Source organism: Harmonia axyridis, chromosome 3 (genome assembly GCF_914767665.1).
Source record: "Harmonia axyridis chromosome 3, icHarAxyr1.1, whole genome shotgun sequence".
Taxonomy (NCBI): Eukaryota; Metazoa; Arthropoda; class Insecta; order Coleoptera; family Coccinellidae; genus Harmonia; species Harmonia axyridis.
The window spans coordinates 55,318,146-55,342,863 of NC_059503.1; the positions used below are offsets into that span (position 1 = coordinate 55,318,146).

The 24,718-nt window shown below is 34.8% G+C and overlaps 1 non-coding gene across 1 annotated transcript; it reads left to right on the forward strand.

Annotated features, from left to right (window-relative positions):
• Nucleotides 1-24,055: 24,055 nt before the first annotated feature.
• On the forward strand, nt 24,056-24,169 carry Trnal-caa. The gene is made up of 2 exons: nt 24,056-24,093; nt 24,125-24,169. It is a non-coding gene; the product is annotated as a tRNA-Leu (tRNA).
• Nucleotides 24,170-24,718: the final 549 nt, after the last annotated feature.

Below are 24,718 nucleotides of genomic sequence, written 5' to 3' on the forward strand. Positions count from 1 at the left end.
AAATCCACAACTTTTGGTTGAAGAAATTTTGGTGTATACACGGCAGGCTAGTTGAAACCATAAATGATGTTATAAGTAATCCACCGGAAATGCCCAAATTTTTAACAACAGGGACCACTTACCTCTTACCGAAGGATATGCAACACACAGCGGATCCATCAAAATACAGACCAATTACATGTCTACCAACAATATATAAAATCATCACATCATGTATAGCATCTCGTATCTACAAACATGGCGAGACAAATAATATAATGACAGCACAGCAGAAAGGATGTTCCAAGAATGCACTAGGATCGAAAGAACTGCTGATAATAGATTCCATCATATGCAACCAAGCCTTCAAAAAACACAGAAATCTTTTTATGACATATTTTGACTATAAGAAGGCCTTCGACTCTATTCCACATGGGTGGCTGACAAAAATTTTGGAAATATACAAGATCGATCCAATTACAATAAACTTTCTGAAGTATGCAATGTGCAACTGGAGAACGAATATCGAACTCTCTACAGCGAACATAACTACTAAAGATATTCCAATAAAAAGGGGAATTTTCCAAGGAGATTCGTTGAGTCCCTTATGGTTCTGCTTGGCGCTGAACCCCCTTTCTAAACAACTGAATGCTACTGAAAAAGGTTTCAATGTGAAAGGAAACAGAAATAATATTGCACTCAATCATTTGCTATACATGGATGACCTCAAACTTATAACAGGCAACAAAAACCACTTGCAAATTATGGTCAAACTGGTGGAAAATTTTTCGGAAGACGTGGGGATGAAATTCGGATTGGACAAGTGTCGTACTATTAGCGTAGTGCGTGGAAAAATTCAAGATGAACCGATAGCTCTCTCCAATGGACAGGAGATAGAAGCAATGAAATCGGACGATCTTTATAAATACCTAGGAATGAAACAAAACCGACGAATAAACCATCAAAGAATGAAGGAAGACTTAACAACTGAGCTCATTAGGAGAATCAACAAAATTTTGAAAACAAACCTCAACAGCAAGAACATGACGAGAGCTATCAATACATATGCATGTTCAATTCTTACATACTCTTTCGGTATCATTCCATGGACCAAAACAGATATAGAAAACCTGCAACGCAAAATGAGAACCTTGATGACGAAAGCACACAAGCACCATCCGAAAAGTAGCATTGAGAGGACGACACTGCCGAGGAATAAAGGAGGCAGAGGTCTGCTAGACCTCATGGAACTTGCCCATGGTCAAATTGAATGCCTACGAACATACTTCAAAGACAAATCAGGCACGTCAGAGATCTACAAAGTACTGTGTGAAGCAGACGAATCAACACCTTTACAACTGCACAAGGAGCAATTGTCATACAACCACCAGACAATCCAAGAAAAACTGCAGAGATGGAGAGAAAAGCCCCTACATGGACGACATTTCAACGAGGTGAACCAGGATCATGTCGACATTGAAGCGTCGAACTATTGGCTCACATCAGGTGCGATGTATCCAGAAACGGAAGGATTTCTTTTAGCCATCCAAGATCAAGTGATCTCAACAAAAAATTACTGCAAACATATCATAAAGGATCGAACTATTACTGACGATCGATGCCGTTATGGGTGTCCAACGAACGAGACAATCCAACATATCACGGGAGGATGTCAAATGTTTGCAGGAAATGAATATAAAGAGAGACACGATGCAGTAGGAAAGATACTACACCAAGAAATGGCAACTAAATTAACACTAATTAATTCTGAAAAAGTGCCATACTACAAGTACCGACCGGAAACCATCCTGGAAAACGAACGCTATAAACTGTACTGGGATCGTACAGTTTTGACTGATAAAACAGTCCCTCACAACAGGCCAGATATATTGCTAGTTGATAAACAACAAAAGGCAGCAATACTCATCGACGTAGCAATACCTAATAACAACAACATGCGTCAAAAAGAGGTCGAAAAAATTTCAAAATATAGGGACCTCGAATTTCAGATAAAGTGCCAGTGGGGAATGATATCAACGAGAACTATTCCAATTATCATCTCAACAACAGGAATAGTACCCAAAAATCTCAAGAGAAATATCAAGCAAATAGGACTTAGTGAGTATATATGTAATATAATGCAAAAAGCTGTTCTTTTAGGTACTGCAAGGACGGTGAGAAAATTCCTAGGAAGCGAAGGACAGGTCCAAGGATCGCGTGTAAGAGGACCAGAAGTTCGACGAGAACCAGGGGGACCACAAGGACCGGACACGACCGAGCTCTGCCCTTCTGATATTTTAAATATCTGGGATTGAGTGAATGTTCCTCTTAGCGAGGAGTGAGTAGCCGACGGCGAGGAAAAATCCTACGCGTATAGGCAAAAGTCGATAATAATAATTATCATTTAATGAAAGAAAAATCGAATGATTATTCGAAAGTAAATGAGAATGAATGAAGTAAGTGTTCGAAATGTCCACCATTTTGTAAAATGCACTTAACGGTTCTGGAACCCATACTTCTTATACATTTGCTTATTTCGTCTTCTTGAATACCTTCCAATACATTCTCAATCTTCTCGCGAGATTTCACTTTTGTTGGATTTGTCATTTGTTCCAGAATCGAACTTTATTTTGATATCATTACGATATAAGTTTTGCAAGGCTTGGTATTCAAATTAAAAATCATTGTATTCGCGTCTCTTGACTATTTTACTAACAGCAGTTTTTGATAAATTGCATTCACTACAGATCCGACCCAAAGAAAATTGGATAAGGGTCAAAATCACCTGAAAATCAACTTTGAATGACATTGTATGATATATCGTTGAATTCAGCGTTAAAAGTTATTTAGTTATTTCGAAAAGTGTCATAAAATATACAGGTCCGTATTGAAAAAAAGGAGGTTTGGGGGTTGCCCAGAGCCACGAAACGTTGGATACGAAATCTGATTACGTCAAATTGAGAACAATTTAATGTCGAATCAAAAATTTCTGTAACATTTTATGATAATGTTTGAAATAAAGTGGGAAAAAAAGAAAAATCCAAATGACAGAATTTACTTTTTTCATGATATCTCAATAACCGGCCCTGATAATCTCGATTTGTTTGAACTGCTTGATAATGCTTCTATGCATGCAACTTTTTCTCCATTTGACCGACCTTCTAACTCCTATGGTTTAAAAGTTACCAATACAATCCCATTGAAAAAGTGGCCACCCTGTATAGTAAGATTTCAACTTTGTCTGATATTTCACTACAATATTAGGTTTTATTCGATATTCTGCTTCGCAAATTGTTGTTAAAATTCGAATTTTATCATTGTACCTAATATCTGTGTGCTATGAAATGTTATTCTGTTCTCATTGTCTCTCGGAGAACCTGAGCTTGCTTGTTTTGAACTTTGTGACGCTGGAAATTCCGCTAGCAAGATTTTTTTTATTCGAATGTACAATATTAAAAAAATTAATGGAAGCAATGACTTTTTCTCCTTTTTCTTCGCTTATTGGGGTTTGATAACACGATGATATTTGTCTATATATTTTTGTTTTCAGATCACAATCAAAATCCATTAATAAAAACAAAACAATGGATTTCAATGAATGAAGAGTCGCAAATAGCATTCGAGAATGAAAATTCTATAGCAAACTATCTTTATTGTTTCATGGAGAATCGCACCTTGAAGTTTATCGCACTTATACGGTAATACCTTGTATAAAACGTTAACGGGAGAAGACTTTACCGGACTAATGGGATAATATTTTTGACAACGAACTAAATATTGTGAAAAGGCATTTTTTAGACTAAAATCAGGTAGAATGTGTAATAATGTATTTTACGATGAAGTAAGAAAGCATAAATAACCATTCATAAATAAATAATCTTTATTTATATTATGAATGAATCGTACGCATAACTAACGAATAGAAATGAAATAGAATTTTTTTGGAGAAAACATACTACAAACTGTACAGACATGTTTATGTTTCAATTCTCCACTGTTTCGTCTAGCCCAATAATCTCTTGCTTCAAAACCGTACATTACTATCGTTCAAAAGAACGCGGCTTTTGCGGCATTTTCAATTCTACGAAACCGTCTGCATCTCGTCTCCAAATTGTCGTCTATTGGGCACGAAAAAAAAACGCTGACAAGTCCAGTATTTTTGTTTATCTGCATGGATACTGGATAGTCAAATATTATATGTTATTTGTTATTTATACTTTCAGTGTTTTTCAAGACATTTTTAACGGTAAAGGAAAAAAAATAATTACATAGATTTGATTCCCACTTGGCGGAAATTCATTATATAAATGAAATAATAACAAATTTTCACAAATATTCTATTGTCTGCGACAATTGTTTCGCCACACTGTGGCTTGATAAGGCTTCGCAGAAAACAGGGCTTGTAGGAAACTTATATAGGCGACAAAAAACATTGATTGACAGAAAATGAATATTACATAGGGCAGTTTTTTCTCAAATGAACAAAATATGTCAAGTTCAAGTAAAATACTTAGTAGTTTTTCATTGTCAAGTCAAGTCAAATATTTATTTATCAAGATCCAGTACTTGAAAAATCAAGTAGGCACTTTCTTGCAATGTGCACATCAATAAAAAAAATTATAAAATGGGAAGGAACCTTGCAAAAATACTTTTATTTATGGTACTAATTGTATACAAAATCCAAAAAAATCTACTGTTTTAAAATGGAAACACAAATAAAATCACTAAAAAACTTAAAAATTATGAAAAAATATAGTTTCTTATATTGAGAAACCTGCGAGCACTAGTTGATTACATCATTTTCCATCCGAGATCTAGACATATGAGACATATTTTAGATTTTTCACCTAATCTATTGCGGGTTTTTGTAACAGTCAGAGCAGCTCCAAATCATCAATAACAACATGACCTCTCTCATAACCACCTCCAAAAAATAACGCATCTGCTCCGTTAATGATACAGAACTTTCGGCTTGCGATGAAGAATTTTGCAATTGTAATTGAAATAATGCATAAGTGCTCGGATTTTCACATCCTCATGACACTGCGTACGATCAAATAATGATTACCTATCACACCACAAGATACAAAGGGCGGTAGGGCATGCAATGTTTCAGTATTGCTTCGAAAACTAATTGAGATTACAAACCACGCTGAAAACATTTTTTGGAACATTGTAGGAATTTTCAATATGTTGAATGTGTGAAAATCGGCTTCCAAATAATTCGAAAGCGAAGGTAGTTGTCTTAGTGAAATACATAATAATTTTATCACAGGCGTCTTAGTGAAAGCGGTCTGGAGATTTTCATTGCAGGGATGGAAATAAACGCAGCGGAGTGGAACAACTCAAGAAAAAATGAACTTCGTTGAGATTTCGTTCGTTCCCCTGATTTTTCCGGGGTGTACAGTTTTTAAAAAATCAATAGAAATAATAGATTTATAGCTTTCTTAGAGGATAGGCAGAAGGATATCTAGAATAGGAAATATGACATACCTACGGAAATTTCGTATCTCAGCATCGACAAGACAACTTACCGAACCCTAACTAAGTTACACGATGGATTTCACTAAATCCATTTACAGAGTAAAGAAGGATGTTGCCTCAAACCACCACCCTTTGTGAGTTCCGCACAAGGATGTCCAACCCCAAACTCACCCCGCGGTCATTAGCTTTATCCGATAATGGATTTCCGGTATTTGCCTGGAGTCTTTCTATGGTCCGTCTTTTCGATTATTTGTTACCGGATTAAGTTGTTTGCTCGTCGCTTTTCTTGTCGAGTCGATTTCGAAAAGATGGATATACGTCTTCCTACTTGAAACACGCTCGTATCCTGTGTCTGAATGATGGAATCTACGGATAAACAACAATATTTATTCTGGTGCGATTTTGTTGAGGAATAAGCCGGATATATGTTGATTCAACCTGGCCCTGTCCCATAAATTCTAAAAATATATATTATGTTCGGGAGGCGCATGTACAGTTGTATCTATCTATCGATTGGAAATTGTGTGTTTCAACAAGGGATTACGAGTTTGTGCCGGTTTAAGGATAGAAATATTGATTAATGTACATACAGGGTGTTTCCAAATTAGACGTGAACATTGAAGGAGGTGTTAGTATCATTCATTTACTCGATTGAGCCATATTTATTGATAACCGAAAATCAACAGTTTACGAGATATTTGAGTTCTTATGTTTTTTAAAAATTTATCACCTTACTTCATTTTTCGTCAATTTTTTTACGTTGACCAAATTTGATTTGAATTTCGGATTATTTTCATCAGATATGACATGTATTAAAAAAGCAGAACTATGCTGTATTAGATGTTCAATAAGAATTAGTATGATATGAAAGTTAGTATATGAAGATAAGAAAGTAAATTTTTGATATAAATGTGCCTGCAACTTTCGAATTCCACTATATATGTGTGACCAAATTATTTCGAAAACTTGCCAAATTTCTTCTTTATTTCCTTGAAAAGTTTTCGTTAGAATGTTTTCTTCCAGCAGATTTTGATTTGAAGGGGGAAAGAAGCAAAGAAAGCAAAGTAATGAATCAAATATTTCTTCATTGCCATTTTTTCCCTAAAACAATTCCAGTTTTTTTTTTAATACTTGTTGCTTCAAAAGATATCAAGGTGAAATAAAAACTGAAAGATGACGAAAAAGATGGTCTCTGTAATAAACTGAAAACTTTTCTGGAGTTTGTTTCAATACCAAAGAATTTATCTTCAATTTGACGTAGAAACAATTGAAATCGATGAAAAATTACTTAGTCAACGAGCTTCAACAAAAATTTTAGGTTGCCGAGTTTTTTTGACGGTGAGTGTATATTAGAGAACTAATAAATTATCCTTATGGCCAGTTAAACGTCAATTGATTTAAAGCAGACATGTCCAATTAATATGGTATCAAGTCACAGACTCAATGATCTATTTCGTATCAAATTGAGCCCACATGTATTCGATCAATGATATCAAATTGTTATAATTATTGTATAACAGTGGCGTAACACCGCATAGGCGCAGGAAGCACACGGTTGGAGACACGAAGTAATCGGGGTCCCAAAAACCTCCTTGATTTTTGCCGCTAATTGCAGAATTCGCTCTATGTATTATTTGTAAGCAAGATGCTCAGAACTTACCATTTTTGAGATACATATGTCGATTTTTCATTAATTGGAGGGTTTTTGGAAAAACCTAATAACTTCGAAATGAATGAAATAAGAACGGATTTTTTGATAATCATTGACAACATTACTGGGTGTTAAAATGAGTCGATTCATTGATGACTTATTCAATTGTTATCATTGTATAGTATATCCAAAGTCACTTGGAGGAAGCTGAATATTTCGATTATACAAGGGTTGTCCAAAATTCCAGAAATTCCTTTGGGGCCAGTGGATTTATTGCCTAACAATACTTTCAAGTAAACCCTGGTATTTACCGGATCGCGGTATCCGATATCTATGTCCAAGCGTTTTTATGGACTAGTTCAGGTGACTTTGGATATACTATACTTTTTTCAGATGGGACACACTATGCTTTATTCTTTCATTTCTTGAAAATATTTTTAAATTAATAAAAGTTGCTACCCAACAAAAAAAAACATATAGGATATGCCATTTGCAATATGCCTGATATTAACGTTGAGTCATCAATAAATTGTCTCATTTTGAACACCCAGCTGAGTTCTCAAGATAATAAAAAAATCAGTACTTACCTTCCTCCTTCAAGAATTCACTTTCAGAATTTGATTTAAATATATTCATTGAAAAACAGAGTGTTCCATGTTTGGTGATTTACATTTTTTTTTGTGGATCCTCTGTATTTCCGAACAATTTGAGAATATAAAGCTCCAATGAAGCATAATGATACTAGTTTGAGAATGTAGCTCTAAACTCTCGAATGATTACAATTTCCAGAATAGGTTCAATTGGTTTTTTAAGAAGTAGTTATGCAAAGTTACTTATTATATGTTGATAATCATTCACTGAACATACGAGATGTTTCTAAATTGGGGTAAAATGAAATTGAGAGATTCCTCGGATAATTTGAAGAAAAGAAATTCCTATATAAACATTGGCTCGCAAATGCTTTGTTTTCGAGATCAAAGCTCACTATGTTTGCTTACTGAATATTTATAATAGATCGGATTTTTCTGAGGATCACTAGAAATTTTTTTTCTTGAAATCGATAGAAGATATGATATAACTACAAGAAATCAAAAATTGTAGTAATGGAACGAAGTTTCTTTTTACATTCAATTATCAGTGGTTCACCAAAAATAAAAGTTCGGGAAGAAAGAAGCTAGCACTGTTTCAGAAAAAATATCACTTTGTATATTTGCCTTCAAAATTAGCACAGGGCCGCCGACAGGGATAGGATCGGCATACCGGACATTTTTCACAAATTTTTGGCCCAAAAAAATTTTCTTACTGAAATTACCTCTCTTTGTAGTAAAGTAAAGAAAATTGCCAAGCGCCAATTTTATTAAAATCGAATGGCCGCTCTCAATTAGTTCTGAAAATATAAATAGGTTCAAGAACTGCATCATCCTCTTACTATAAAGCGTCTTTTTTATGAAATTTGATCAGAAAATTTTAAGTTCGATAATACGATTTCATGAGAGATTGAAAAGATGCCTGAGAGGAATAACAGAGGCTTCTTCAAATAAAATTCAGGAACACGTTGTTCAAAATTAAAAAAAAACCGCACAATTGCCCTCCAATACAACTTATTAAATCCAAAATCTTTGACAAAATATTTGGTATTAAATGATAGTTCTTGAGAGCACACAGTTGCCAAAAACAATTTTTCACTGGTAAATAACAAAACATATCAATTCAATATCAGTCAATTAAGATAAAATTAGAAAGTTAGGACAGCGAAATTTTATTTTGCCGGGGCGCCAAAATGTTTGGCGGCGACCCTGAATTAGCATATCACATGATGAAATCTTCAAATTGGGATATCTAGGCCTAATTTGAGTTGAATATTTTATGAAGGGAAATTGCTATGAAAAAAGTCGAACTTTAGCACCCTGTATCTCGAAAACAGTTGTTTGCGACCCATGTTTTTAAAATTATGAATAGTAATATCATTAGGATATTGATAATAGAAGAGTTAATTTTATGAAAATCGAAAGTCCCTTCCTTGGTAACCAAGAAACAAGCTTGAGAAATTTGTCATAAAATTATTATTATCAATTATTATTTGTCAATGCCCGAGGGATATTCAGCGGAAAATTTTTCAACAAAAAAATTTATGACTTTATTAAAATTCAAATAAAAATTAGATTCGTTGCTGTTTTCTACTATGGATGATCTATTACCATTGGATTGTTGGATTGTGGGCATCTCGGGCTGATAAATAATATATTGTTAAACAGGTCAATCACAATGTTATAGTACTTTTTGCAAGAATTTGCACCAAAACATTCCACATTGTCCTCACCGTTTCTTCATTATATTCAGTCCCGTTTTCTTTCTCATATTGATCTTTTAATATCAACGTCAATTCTTCTAAGCTCCTATGTTCAGTCAATTCATATTCCCGTTCGCAGCAAAAATCCATAAATATTCCCCAAATAATCTGTGACTATGTTGTATTTCTGGGATTTTTTTTTGATTAGCGCATTTATACTTTGCCATACTTTGAACATTTTGAAATTTATTTGGAAGAAGTTGTCAAACTTAATCGTGTTGTCATAGTGATTAATAATTGCACCGAATGCAATTATCAATGTGATATTGACATGACATATGACACAAAATGACAAAATTTGATTGGTTGTTAGAACTGTCAAAAAATTTATCATGTAATTTCTCATTTTCCATTAAATCTCTAATTCAAGAACACCCTGTGTGTTTATATTAATTCACCGAACACATAGACCCCCCGTAGACAATTATTAACGTCTAATTGAAACCAAACGACCAGAATGCTAACGAAATTCACGTCTACAAAGATGGTTATCGATTCAAGTCGCGTTGCTCTATGAGTCGCAATAGTTTCCTGCCTTTTCACATCTAGTTTCCACAATTCCCGTTCCGAATTACACAAAACAAAGTGGGGCGCGACGTTAACGTCCAACCCCCATATCCTGTAGCCGGGCAGGGACTCTCACAACAATGTGGAATAATTGCCAATATTACCCCACGGTTTTTTCGTTCCTTTTCTCCGACCGTCTTGGGCACCGGACGACCCCCGGCTTGTTTCCTGTTCGACTACAATTGACTTCCGCCTGTCCGAGAAAAACGCATGGCTATCTGGATCTGGAAGTGTGGGACCTCCCGCCGCGACTTCCTAGGCTCGATCGGCAGACGCGGAGGATGAGGGGATATAACCAATTTCTTTTTATTATTGCTTGACGCCTCCGATCTTATTGAGAACGACAGCACTTTCCGACAAAGATTGCAGGATACGCGGGTGTTGAAAGTTCATCACATCTTACAATATCTTAAAATAATTGAGGAAAACATTGACTTGAAGACAATGCGATTTCATATTTATGTATCGGGTGTCCCAAATCCATTGTCTAGTGCAGTGTTTTTCAATCTTTTTGACTCCGCGACCCCTTTACAGGTTGAAATATTCTGACTACCCCCTTGTGACGTAGAAAGCCAAAGAAAAAATTTAATTATTTCAAAATATGTACAGCTTTAAAATACGTTTTCTCGTTTTTCTGACCCTATTTGGCTCTTGAAATTTTTTAGCTACCTTGACAATTTGAAGAACAACTTTCAAGGAATAGAAGAAAATATTTTAACAGCCAAAGATAAAGTAAAAGCATTTCACGCAAAACTTCGTTTGTGGTCAACCTCTCTGCAAAACAAAATGTTCGAGTCTTTTCCATGTTTTCAGAAGATAATGCAACAGACCAAAGTTTTGCATTATCGGCTCATATTCCTTGCATGATACTGAGCTTGCATAATTTACAAGAGAAACTTTTGACATACTTTCCAGACTTACACTCTGATGGATTTTAAACCCTTTTTTGGACAAACCAATAGATCTGGCTATTGTCACCACGAAAATGAAAGTATGTCTTCCAGATTTAGCTGCTGATGGCATGCTTAAAATAGAATTTTGTTCGCAAAGTGTCGACGTATTTTGGATAAAAAGAAAACACGAATATCCAGAGCTGGTAAAGGAAGCTCTCAAATTATTAGTGCCATTCGCCACTTTATACTTGTGTGAATTGACATTTTCTTCAATGGTTATCATTAAAACTAAAAAGAGAAATAGACTGCAATTAGAAAATGATCTGATTATTAACGTTTCAAAAATAGCACCACAATTTGATAAATTTCTGAAAAATAAACAAGCACATCCTTCTCACTAAAATTTCGTTTTAATTGTGTACGAACCTCGACTTCTTCTTTTGGCCGGCAACCCCCCGAGTGAGGCGTCACGACCCCCCTAGGGGTCGCGACCCACAGATTGAAAAACACTGGTCTAGTGAGAGGATCACAGAATCCCTTTGAGCTGGAATAGTATATTCTGAAACAAGTTGCAGAATGGGCTCCTTTTCCAACACGAATGCGAAATTCGAAAACGAGCGACAAAGGAGCGAGTTTTCAAACGCATGAGTGTTGGAATTGCCTTCTGCAACGAGTATTAGACGATATTTTCTCTATTTCAGTCTAGTTTTGTGAAATACTGTTGAAATTCAATGCAAATTCAGATTATACATCCTAGTAAGTTTTGTATTGTATCTTGGCATGATATACAGGGTGTTTCCTAAACATGCGGCAAAAATTCAGGGGGTTGTTCCTTGGACTATTCTAAGAATATTTTGTCCTCTGATGATTTTTGAAAAACCTATTTGTTTCGAAGATATAGGGGAAACAAAATTTCAGATAATAACATTTTATTATGAAAAATTACATGAAAATTCAACTCAACCTACAAAAACTGTTGAAAATGACCACCTCTAGCCAGCATACAAGCATCCAATCTTCTCCTCATTGACTGCCGAACCCTTTCAAAAACACCAGGATCATTTCTTATTGAGTTACACCCAGCAATGATCCGATTTCGCAAGTCTTCCACATTTTCTACTGGAGTGGTTTTAGTCAAAAAACTGGCCGTTTTTAGTAATTGGAATGTTGTTAAACAAATTTAAAAATAAATTGTACCTACTTAGTAAACACAGTGTGGTACGCATTTTTATTTAAACTATTATTAATTTTAAAAATATGAAAAATGTTGTTCGCCCTGTATCTTCGAAACAAAGAGGTTTTTCAAAAATCATCCAAGGACAAAACATGCTTAAAATAGTCCAAGGAACAACCCCCTGAATTTTTGCCGCATGTTTAGGAAACACCCTGTATAAATTTCTTATTGAACTATAAAATCATCAAAAGTTTCAGTTTCGCACGGCAAATCAATCTAGTGCCAATCTATAATAATCTGTGAACTTGAAATAATTAAAATATTTGGTGGCCACCAAGGTCTCCAGATTTAACACTGTTTTTTCTTATCTTACGGTGTTAAATCCAGATACTTTGGTTGCATCCGAATATTTTAATTATTTGAAGTTTCGATGATTTTTATAGTTTGATAAGAAAGTTATACGATACTATTTTTGAATGGCTGCAGCGGTTAGTGGTAGTCGAAATAAATAGATAGTAGATGTCATACAATAAGCTTAGATTTTTGTGAACATAACGCCATCGAAGAATTAGTCGATTTATGTCTGCATCATAAAGTTATTCTCGATTAAACATCAGCTTACGAGCCAAATTCTCATCATTTGCGGGAGGTTTTAATTTTCTCCTTCAATATGGAGAAATCTGCGGCTGTGGCTCATAGAATGCTTACAACTACCTATGATGAGGCCGCTATTAGTGAAATAACGTGCCGAAATTTGTTTCAACGCTTCAAGAATGTTGATTTTGACATCGAAGGTTAGCATAGCGGTGGAAGAGAGAAGGTTTTCGAAGATGCAGAATTGGAAGTACCACTTGATCAAGACTAGTATCAAAAGCAACAAGAATTGACAGGACCATTGGGAGTGACCATCAAGCTTGAAAGTCATAGGAATGATTCAGAAATAAGGAAATTGGGAGCCGTACGAGTTGAAGCCAAGAGATATTGAACGGCGTTTGAAGGGATTTCTGGATCGCATTGTGACTAGAAACGAAAACTGGGTTCATTAAGATAAGCTCAAGTGCAGAAAATAATGGGTATATCCCGGCCTTGGTTCCACGTCGACGGCCAATCGAATATTCACGGTTCCAAGGTCCTGCTCAGTATTTGGTGGGACAAGCTCGGCGTAGTGTATTATGAGTTTTTAAAACCGACTGAAAAATCACAGGCGATCGTTATCGAACGCAATTAATGCGTTTGAGTTGAGCATTGAAAGACAAACGATCGCAATACAACGTGAGACATGATAAAGTGGTTTTGCAGCATGACAATTGTAGATTCTATGTTGCGAAAGTGCAATAGCGGTCCCAAGGAGGGGTTAAGGTGATCATGACCCCCCCCCCTCAAATGGATCAATACTTTGAATCATAATAGTATAACCAGTTTTTTACAATAAAGCATCGAATTTCGAAAAAAATTGCGGAAGAAAAGTTGTACGCCTATGTATTATTCAGAACATTATAAGAGAAAAACAATGTCTTGCGTTATGAGAACCATCTTTCTTATAATAGAGAAATGGGTAGGTATACGTTTCGATGATTTACCATAAGAATGATGAACTCATCAGTAACTGTTTACAGGCGTTTGGTGAATGAGTTCAATTACAATTTTTTCCAATTTAAGACACGGTTATGCACTCCCAAAGGCCCCCTATGTTATTAGTATCTCCGGATGCGTAAGATCGACCTCTAAATGCGCATACCTAATGTTTTAACAACGTCTTCGAGATTAGATTACATTTATGGCACTTCCTCATGAACGTACATGGACGGGAAAAGAACAGGCAGGTATCGACCAGAAAACGGAAATATTAATATTAATAAGTAAATTATCTTCTTTTGTGCATCCCTAATTTAGGTGTTTCCTGGCAGAGACTATATCGTATAATGGCCACTTGAGCGCGAGTTAGCTGAAAGGAAACAGACAGAAAATTGTTAATTCGATTATGTGATATCCGAAACAGACAGATCTGTACGATATTGGTTCTGCCTTGTAGGTTCTACGAAGAAATTGAATTTCTTGAATAGTGAAAGCTAAGAAATATCGAGAATAGCACAATGACTTGGTATCTGGAGCTTTTGAACGATCGTCATTCATGCGCCTATTAGAGACCACAAAACTGTATATGAGATTATTTTAATATTGATACCATTGTCGAAACATCTTTTTTCTACAGGCTTTTTCTAAATTGGATATACGAAGGAAAATGAGAGAATTCCTTGAACATTTTCAACAGTTTTAACAACCAATCACATTCTGTCGTTTTGTGTCATGCATATAAAACAATTTCACCCAATCATGTCTTCACACTGGTAATAATTGCATTGAGTGCAATTATCAATCACTATGACAACACAATTGAGTTTAACAACTGCATTCCAATTGAATTTCAAAACGTTACGTTTTGGCATTGCGTTTGTTCAAAGTAAAGGGTGTTTTTTTTAGAGCTATAGAACTTCAAATTGCATTAAAACAACGATGGATTATGCGATTGGCATGAATTTTATTTATCCGCAAGATAATCTTGTGACATTACATTTTAAATATGATTTCTGGCATATGACCGCAACGGCTGGCTCGGATGTAGTCCAATCTGGACGTCAAATTTTCGATGACTTTTTCCAACATTTGTGGCCGTATATCGGCAATAACACGCCGAATGTTGTCTGCCAAATGGTCAAGGGTTTGTGGCTTATCCGCATAGACCAATGACTTTACATAGCCCCACAGAAAGTAGTCAAGCGGTGTTAAATCACAAGATCTTGGAGGCCAATTCACAGGTCCAAAACGTGAAATTAGGCGGTAACAAAACGTGTCTTTCAATAAATCGATTGTGGCACGAGCTGTGTGACATGTTGCGCCGTCTTTCTGGAACCACAGCTCCTGGACATTATGGTTGTTCAATTCAGGAATGAACAAGTTAGTAATCATGGCTCTATACCGATCACCATTGACTGTAACGTTCTGGCCATCATCGTTTCTGAAGAAGTACGGACCAATGATTCCACCAGCCCATAAAGCGCACCAAACAATCAGTTTTTCTGGATGTAACGGTGTTTTGACATACACTTGAGGATTAGCTTCACTCCAAATGCGGCAGTTTTGTTTGTTGACGTAGCCATTCAACCAGAAGTGCGCTTCATCGCTAAACAAAATAAAATGGACGTAGTGCGCGTAACGTATTCCGCACAGAACCATTATTTTCTAAATAAAATTGCACTATTTGCAAGCGTTGTTCAGGCGTGAGTCTATTCAAGATGAATTGCCAAACCAAACTGAAAATAAACCACTTGACAGCTATTGAATCGATGGCCATCTTGAACAGTAATGCCAACTTAAAGTTATATACCTCGAAAAAAAACACCCTATCTAATATATAAAATTCTTCTGTCACGGGGTGCGTTATCGAACTCCTCCGAAACGGCTCGACCGGTTTTCGTGATCCTTAGCGAGGGTATTAGTCAGGGATGAGAATCGGACAACATCTATTTTTCATCCCCAAAATGTTAAGGGTGGTCCACCCCTTAATTTTTTTTATTTTTCAGACAAAATTTTTTGTTTTTATTTTTTTATGATACATCATACAAAAATACATGCAACCCTAAATTTTCACCCCTCTACGATCAACCCTTATTTTTTATTTGGTAATTAAAAAGTTTTATTTTTTTTGCAAGAATTTTTTTTTATTTTGTCATGACTTATAATGAAAAATCTCATATTACTCTCAATTTTCACCCCTCTACGATCAACCCCTATTTTTTTTTGTGAATTATAAACTTTAATTTTTTGGCAAAAATTTTTTTTTCATTCTGTCGACTTAAAAAAAAATCTGATTATACTCTCAATTTTTCATCCCTCTACGATTAATCACTTTTTTTTATTTGTTAATTATAAACTTCAATTTTTTTGGTAAGAATTATTTTTAATTTGTCATGACAGAATAAAAAATTTCATATCTCTCTTAATTTTCACTTTTATACGATCAACCCCTATTTTTAAATCCCGATTTTTATCGTTTTTAATCTATCCACAGATCCGCAATAAGGTTGCAAGATGGCAATCTATATATATAAAAATGAATCCCTTTTTCCCTTGGCCACGGCATCACGCGTGAATGGCTGGACCGATGTACTAATTCTTTTTTTGTTGTATTTGTTATTATCAGGAGAAGGTTCTTATGTAAGAAAAAAATACGAAAGTTGCATAATTCACGTAGTTGACATTGAAACAAAGAAACGTAGTTTATAATGCTCTTTGCACATACATCAGTCAGAGCCGCCTCAGTGGCGTGGTCGACAGAGACCACGACTGCGGCACCGAAGGTCCGGGTTCGAATTTCAGTGAGGGCATGGATGTTTAGAGGTTCATCAAGTCTTTGAGAAAAAATAAAATTGTATGTTGAAATAAGGATGATTGCGAGTGTGAATTACATGTAATACATGTGGGAAAATTAGGAGGAACCCAACAAATTTGTGACTGGGTACATAACCAAACGATGAGCCCAACAAGCGAGAATGAATGAATATCGGTCGGAGTTGGTCTGTGGTCGGAGTTATAATAACAAGATACCTACATAATTCATTTACTACTTCTCAGTGTATTTTTCACATTGGTTTTTACAGGATAATTTGTCGTGTGTGTTTTTTTCTGAAGTGTTTGTTCAACAAGGGTAGTCAAATTAATATAGTGTTGGAAAATTGATAGACCATTTTCATACTTTTACAAAAGAATAGGTACTATAGTTTTTTTTATTTTCAGTTGAATTTTTGTTTCTGAAAATACCGGCAATTGACTACAGTACACTGCATATCGTGCTATAGGACCAATGAACGTTGTTTTTCAATATTGCAAGGCATTTGAGTTTAAAAATGAAATCTTGAAAATTCATGTTTTTCACATGGCCAGATATATGTCGTCTGTTCCAGTGTCGGAATACCAACAACACTATACGCGCCAGAAAATAAAACGAAGAATATTGTGCATCATAAAGCATAAGAATAATAAACACTTTATTTTTGGAATAATTTTGATTTATTAATATCCCAACAGCAATACTTAATAAAGAAATTAACTCAATTCAGATAAAAAGGTAACAGATATTCCTTGATTATAGGGCGGTACGAAGTTCGCTGGGTCAGCTAGTAACAATATATAAATGCGCTCATCCAATAAAAATTCCCAGAAATACAACATACAATCCCAAATATCTTTGGGTAATATTTATGGATTTTTGATGTGAACGAGAATATGAATTGAATGAACATAGGAACTCAGAAGAATTGACGTTGGTACTAAAAGATTGGGCTGTCAATATGAGAAAAAAAGACAGAACGAAAAATAAAGAAACAACGGTGAAGACAATGTGGAAGGTTTTGTGAAAACTCTACCATAATGACTATAATAATATGATTGACCCGTTTGACAATAGAGTATTTAAATCAGCCCGAGATATGCCCACGATGCAATAGTAATAGAGCTTCTATAGCAGAGAACAGCAACGTATCTTATGTTTAGTTAAATTGAAATGAAGTCGCGAAATTTTTCGTCAGAAAATTTTCCGCCGATAATCCCTCGGGCTTTGACAAATGCATCATAATTTTATGACAAATTTCCCAAGCTCTGGTTAGCAAGTATAACGAGCTTTCGATTGCGATAAAATCATCTCGTCTATTATCAATGTCCTAAGGATATTACTATTGATAATTTTAAGAAAAAGAGTACTTCGTTTTCGACATACAGGGTGTTTCTTGTGGAAGGTGTTTTTTTTAGAGCTATAGAATTTTAAATTGCAATAAAACAACGATGGATTATTCGATTGACATGATTTTATTTATCCGCAAGATAATCATGTGGCATTACATTTTAAATATGATTTCTGGCATATGACCACCACGGCTGGCTCGGATGTAGTCCAATCTGGACGTCCAATTTTCGATAACTTTTTCCAACATTTGTGACCATATATCGGCAATAACACGGCGAAAGTTGTCTTCCAAATGGTCAAGGGTTTGTGGCTTATCCGCAGAGACCAATGACTTTACATAGCCCCACAGAAAGTAGTCTAGCGGTGTTAAATCACAAGATCTTGGAGGCCAATTCACAGGTCAAAAACGTGAAATTAGGCGGTCACCAAACGTGTCTTTCAATAAATCGATTGTGTACTGAAGAATTTTTGGATATTTTTTACACGTAATCGATAGCAGATACGACAAAACTACAAAAAACCAAAAAAATACCGAAGTTCCATTTCATATTTTTCTGAACAGTCCAGTGGTACATCAAAACAACAATTCTGAAAGAAAGAAGCTGGCACTATTCCAGAAAAAGACCACCCTCTGTAAATTTGCATTCAAAATGAGCATATAACATCACATAATGAAAACTTCAAATTGGAATATCTACTCCAAATTTAAGTCGAATATCTGGAAGTTGAGGTGCTATAAGGAAAATACTTGAAAAAAAATCTAAATTTAACATTATAATTTATTTATATCTCTAAAACAAAGAGTTTGCGGGCCCATATTTATAGTTAGAACTTTATTTCCTCAAAATGATCAGAGGATTCTGTCGTTTTTATTTGTACCTTCAATTTAGAAACACCCTGTATAGAATAACCTTTTAGAACTTTGCACAGAATTTTGTGTTTTGAGAATAATGAAAAACCCAAGCAGAATAGAGAATAAAATTACTCATATCTAATAATTTCGTAACAACAGCTTTATTTCAATCTTCGCATTGACTATTCGCATAAAAATAAAAAAAAATGTAAAGGTAATATCGAACAAAAATTAAGAGAAGAAGCACTGACTGACTGAAGAGTCAAAAGCAAATGCTGTCGACTTTTGAACACTATTAATTTTAAACGCCAATTTGATCTTTAATGATTCAAAAATTCTTATTTTGAATTCTTCCAAATATTTTTACTAAACTTAGGTTGAGTTTATACAGAATTCTTATGGTTAGTCGACTTTTTGTGATCTCAAAAACCTACGTTTTAGATGTGGCTGCTTCGCATACCCATGAGAGGAAATGGAAATCATTATATCAATATTAATAATAAGGGCCTACTCATACTGAAAACTTAACATTCCAATCTCAACTTTACGATTTTCGAAAGTATCGAAACGGCTCAGCTGTCACACTATAACCGCTGTAATGAGCATGGAGTCACGTTTTCTACGCCAGTCAGCGACTCATATCTGGAGCCCCAGAAACCAAACTATTTCCGCCACCCAATCGTAAAACTTTCATTTTTATACGCCCGAACAAAAATCCAATCATAAAGTCAATCTCCTCCACTCGTTAGGTTCCATAAAATTTTAACAACATCCCCAATAAATCACGGCAAAGTGTTTATTTTCGAGTCGGAGGACGTGAGACTTGTCCAATTGACACATCCGACATCTGACTGACACCTGTACAATGCCGGTGGTCAACTGAAGGTGAGAAAATTGTAAGACACCTGGTATGTCCCACGGGGTGGCAAAACTGGACAATGGAAATTGTGATTGGGGATTTCCGCCGTAAAGAACTTGTTTTGGTTTGTTATTTCCAGGATTAACAATGATTTGTTGAATTTTATTTCAGTTTATAGGAGAGCCTAACCAAAACTATTGTTTATTGTTTATGATCTTCAATTGACTGATTTTATATATACCTATTGTTTTTTTATGAGGCTAGCGAAAATTAACTCATTGGCAATTCATTCAATAGATTCGAAGAGAATAAAACCTTATATTATCATCATTTACGTTTTTCGAAAAAAAATAAAATTGATTCTTCGATTTATTGTTTTGGCAATCTCAAATTCAGAAATCAAATGAAGCAAATAATTGAGAGGTGTATTCATGTTGATTTAGGAGTCTGATACACAGATGGCGGTGCTAGTAATAAATCCATATGATTTTCAGTTAGTACCAACCTTCAAACGATGCGTGTCAAAATTTGACAGCAGTCCGACCATTAATTTTTGAGATATTGCGTTGTGAGTGTAGCTTCTTTCGTTATTTGAAAAAAGATGGAAAAAAGAATCTTGCTTTTTGAAGGAAAAATACAGTTGAAGCAAAATCTTGGTTTGGGGTCTGCACAAGGAAAATCAATCATCATTGATTAGTATTTTAAGTTAAAACGTGGTGAAATGAGCACCGAAGATGCCGAACGCAGTGGGCGCCCAAAAGAGGCTGTCACCGACGAAAAAATCAAAAAAGTTCACAAAATAATTTTGGATGTAAAGTGAAGTTGATCGAGATAGCAGACAATGTGAATGATATCATCGGAACCTGTACATCATATCATTTACGAATATTTGTACATGAGAAAGCTGTTTGCAAAATGGGTGCCTTGCGAGCTCACAATCAAAAGCAACAACGTGTGAATGTTTTTGAGTAGTATTTGAAGCTGTTTAAGTGCAATTAATCTGAATTTTTGCATCGATATGTGACAATGGATGAAACATGGCTCCATCATTTCACTCCGGAGTCCAATCGACAGTCAGCTGAGATGGACTGCACACGATGAACCGAATCCAAAGCGAGGAAAATCACAAGAGTCAGCTGGCAAGGTTATGGCATCAGTATTCTGGGATGCGCAAGGTATAATATTCATTGATTACCTCCAAAAAGGCCAGACCATCAACAGCGATTATTATATAGCATTATTGGATCGTTTAAAGGATGAAATCGTTAAAAAACGGCCCCATTTGAAAGAAAAGGTGATGTTTCATCAGGACAATGCGCCGTGTCACAAATCAATTTGAACAATGGCAAAATTGCATGAATTGGGCTTCGAATTACTTCTGAATCCACCGTATTCGCCAGATCTGGCGCCCAGCGACTTTCTCCTGTTATCAGACCTCTAAAGAATGCTCGCTGAAAATAAATTTAGCGCCAATGAAGAAGTAATCGCCGAAACTGAGGCCTATTTTGAAGCGAAAGACAAATCGTACTACAAAAATGGTATCGAAAAGTTGGAAGATCGCTATAATCGCTGTATCGCCCTCGAAGGCAACTATGTTGAATAGTAAAATCGAAATTTGCCAAAAAAAATGTGTTTTACTAAGGTAGACCGGGGACTTTTCAATTTGCCTGTTATCTACACTGAAAAAATGAAAAGAATTATGAAGGTAGATTGTTATTTAACTATTGCTTGAGGAAAACCTGTAGGTATTTTCAGGGTACTTTTTTCCTTAGAAATTCGACTTTATTCGTCAATATATTCACTTTCAAGAGTGATACATCATATACTCCAAAGCTTCTCCAACGTTTTATCAATACCTACCTTTTCTTCAGAATGATTAGTCTTTGTTTTCCAAATAGGCTTCAACCTCAGCAATCACTCCTTCATTTCTTTCCCTGGAGCAGTTTTTTGATGTTGTCAAAAAGCAAGGGCGACAGATCTAGAGAATAAGCTGGGTGGTCTTGTAGTTTGAAGCGCAATTCGTTATAATATAATAAATGAGTTTATTCAAATATTCAATACAATAAGTACAATTTCAAATTAAACTCAGAAAAAATAAACTGTGAGTTATCTCTAGATAACAGCTATTAAATAAAAATATGATTCTAACGACAGCAAAAAAAATAAAATACAGTTCTTTCCACCATTATTCCATAACCAAATTTGTCTAAATGGTCTCATTATTTGGGAATTTTTTTTGTCATAATCGGGAATTTTTTTTTCTTTTTTTCTTTCTTTTTTTTTCATTCTCGTTCAATATGAATAGGTTATTATGGTTTTTTCGTGTCAAGGAGCATTATCTTGGTGAAGGTGAATTTTTTCTTGTGCATCTGGGGATGTTTTTTTAATCTATCCAATAATTCAAATTTGAGATTTGATCGCTTTAGATTACTCTTAAAGGCTGCTTTCCACTCAGATGAAGTCTTCTTTGACTCAGGAGTGCTGAATTCATATATCGCTATCAGGGTTTTTAAACCTTCATTACAATTATTTAAACACGAAAAAATAAAATTACAATACCAAGCACCATAGATTTCGTGAAATTACCTTGCAATAAAGCACCAATGAATACGCTGCTAACCTGTAATCTCCAAAAGTTAATTTAAAATTTTCATCTAATGCAAAGAAAATGAACTCACCATAATCCGTACACTCAATTGAAAATATTGAAAAGTGTGGGTTGAAGCTGGCTTATGGACTACGAATTCCAAACATTGTTGATAATAGGAATTTGTTACATTGGGTGTTAGAGTTTCCTGCTTTCCAGAAACTCAACCATAAAATTTCTGCTGTTTGATGCTCGGTTGGATATTCCCTTTAAAATTCCATAGTACCTACAGGATCTGTAGTTAACTGTCCTAGCTCGAAATTTAGAAATTTTTTCAAAAAATATTTCATGAGTTGCTCATTGATCAGGTCTTGAGCATATCCGATAATGTCACTAGTAATTTCAAATGAATTCTTCAATGAACGTAGGTACCTAGAAGATCCCATTATGGTCTAGTAAATATTTCTGTAGAATTTTCAATTTTATTTAGTATAAAGGAGTTTCTTCTAACTACAGAATATATAGGATAAGGCCTTGCGCCTCCAATACTGACTCCCAGTAACTATTATTAGAACAGTAAGTGACATCTATCGATTGGAGTTTAAAATACACTCACTGAGTAGACGACTGTTTCATTTTTACCAGTCATTCTACAGTTATATCATATGCTTTGTTGAAAACAGACGCTGATAATTCTGAATACACCTTACATACCTTATCTATGGCAATTTAGTTACAGTGCTTATCAACTTACATTTCATTTTCTGAGTAATCATGGGTGAATATTCTTTTGAAATAGGTCCATAATTTCGAAAAAAAGGAAGGAATTTTTATGCATCACGATGCACTCCCACATAGGTACTGCTCGAATAATTATAGCGTACTTGAAAGATGTTCGAATTTCAAGGTTCAATTGGCCAGCAGAAAGCCCTGACTTGAATCCCATCGAATATCTAGAGACCAACTGGGAGTCAGAATTATGGTTCCATCGCTCAATAATTCACAAGAGCTCTTCGTCAATGAATGGGATAATATTCCACTACTGAATATTCAGAATATTCCACAAGATAATATTCAGAATATCCCACAAGAGAATATTCGAAGCATGCGAAGACGTTTGGAAGCTGCAATCAGAGCTAGGGGAGGTCACACGTCAAATTGATGCTGAAATTTTTACAGTTACCATAATTTTTTCATTTTCGAAGTTTTTGATTTCTTCAAAAAGAGCTTATTATTTTTATACAAATCGAATAAAAAGTTTCATTTTTTTCTTTGGTCAATTCTCTTTTTCCTACCATATCAGAAATTTTATGATTCACATAAAAATTCCAAGTATGAAAAGGAGAAAAGGTATTTGAACAATCTCTCGTTTTTGAGCTAGGAGTATCAATACGGTATAGAATTGTGTATCAAGGGCGACAGAAAACGATGAACATTTTTTTTCGACCTTGACTTTGATTTCAAGGCTCTTTCAAGGTCAACTTGATTTCTTTAAATGGAAATAAAAGGTATATTTTTTAGTGCAGATTCCGATTTTTCTTGAAAAAAGTTGTAACTTTTATTTGAAACATTTTTCATCTAAATTTCATTCAAACAGCAGGGAAAAAATTCAAAAATAATTTCAATAATGAAATAATAATTTCATTTTCATTTTCCATTTTTCAAAATGATGACTTTGGAGTTTTTTTTTATTATACCTATCAACTATCAACCTATTATTTTGGTATTATGGTAAAACCATTCAACTTATTAGTTTTTGTCGAACAATAATGATGAAAATCGCTTTCAAATCGAGAAAACTTTGTAATTTGCTTTTAATAAGACACAATCCTTTTTCACAGTGATTTGAATTATCATTTTTCTAATTCGTTTTATTAAATGCAGGGTCATATACTCTATTATCCTCTCCTATCAGCATGTCAGGATGGCCGAGCGGTCTAAGGCGCCAGACTCAAGGTTTACTTGCCTGTTACACAGGTTCTGGGTGTTCTGGTCCTCTCTGAGGGCGTGGGTTCGAATCCCACTTCTGACAAAACTTTTTTTTCGCTCGTATGTTGTGTATATCATTTCGACATAATGTCTGTAATTTTCGAATAATAATGCGAAAATTGTCTTAGCAATTAAGTTGCATGCAATGATAAAAACTCATCTGAATGCACTTATTTTTGTTAAATAAAGCCGCTATTTTATCGTAATTGCGTGGAAAATATTAATAGAATTCTAACATGATTATGTCACTAAATTAAGACATTTCTGAGTTATATGAGATTTTCTTCATTCATGTTGTAGAATTATGAAAAGTCGAATTAATCAAATATGTTTCATTAGAATATTCTGTGTGTGAAATTCAAGCGTATTGACCTATTTCGAAACGAAAAAAAAGTTTAGACTCAGAAATCCAGATGATCTGAAATTAATTCGAAATAAGTGAATTTAGCAGAATAATCATTTTAGATTACTATTATTATGTCTACACTCATAATGAACGCAGTCGCTGAAAATTCGGATTCGAATTCGGAAAACAAAAGTTTTTTTTCAGAAATTCCGACACAATATTTGAAACACCCTGTGATGATTTTTC